Here is a 1,282-nt window from a genome sequence, read left to right on the forward strand (position 1 = left end):
CAATTAGTTCTGGATTATATATGAGCTCAAGATGGAGGAGATAGAGAGAGTAGAGTGTGCAAGAAGCCAAGGTGAATGTTAAACATTTACCACCTTGATGATATATTGATTTCATGGGATGTGTACTTAATTTGACAACATTTATAGTTAAATGATGATGCTGAAATATATTGTGAAGATAGGTATTTGTTTAACTATTTTTTGTAGATGTGGTTTTATTAGAATCATTTGAAAATCTAGAAGTACTTTCAAACACATTTTCTGATTTAACAAAACAATTATCTAAATTGTCCTTGTGTAATTGCTCATTAATTTTTACAATGATACATTCAAAAAAATTCTTTAATCTATTTTTATAACATTTATATTCTTTGTATAGCCCTCAAACGCATCTACCATAAACTAAATACACTAAGGAAATGCTTAAAATTTGTCGAATTGGAACATGCAAACTTTTTGATACTCTGATGGTTACAAAATGTAAGTTAAGTAAAGATGGTGATTCTCCTTCAATAGGTCAAATATAGTATAGGTCTATGATTCATAGTTTTCTTTATCTAGCAGCTTCTCGATCAAACACTATCCTAGCAATGTGTATGGTTTCTTGGTTGTAGGCTTCTTCTAAAGTTTCTCATCTTAATGTAGTAAAACATATTTTCAAATTCTTGTAGGGCACAAATCATTATGGTCTATGGAAACCAACCAAGGAAAATTTGAAATTTTTTTTAGATACAAATGCTAATTTTGTAGGTTGTTTGGATGACAAACACAATACCAGTGGTGAAGTTTTATTTTTGGGTGATAGGTTAGTAACCTAGTTAAGTAAGAAACAAGATACTTTGTTAACCACTAGGGTTGAATACATTATTGTAGTTGCATGTTGGACAAAAGTTTTGTGGATGAAGTTGATGCTTATGGACTTAAAGGTAATAATTGATGGTCTGATTCCTATCTGTTGTTATAATACTACCATGATTAATATTTTGAAAAATCCTATTAGCAAACACCTTGACATCCTTTGTGTATTAGGGTTATAAAATAGGTTTATAAAAACTTTGAGGGTTATACAAAGAATATAAATGTTATAACAATTGATTAAAGAAAATTGTTGAATGTGTCATTGTAAAAATCAATGAACAATTACACAAGGACAATTCGCATGAATTTGTTGTTAAATCAAAAAACATGTTTGAAAGTACTTCTAGATTTTCAAGTGATTCTAATAAAACCACTTCTACAAAAAAATAGTTAAATGATGATGCTGAAATATATTGTGAAGGTA

The sequence above is a fragment of the Cupressus sempervirens genome, chromosome 7, assembly GCF_028749045.1.
Source record: "Cupressus sempervirens isolate cs-2001-9-10 chromosome 7, ASM2874904v1, whole genome shotgun sequence".
Classification (NCBI taxonomy): Eukaryota; Viridiplantae; Streptophyta; class Pinopsida; order Cupressales; family Cupressaceae; genus Cupressus; species Cupressus sempervirens.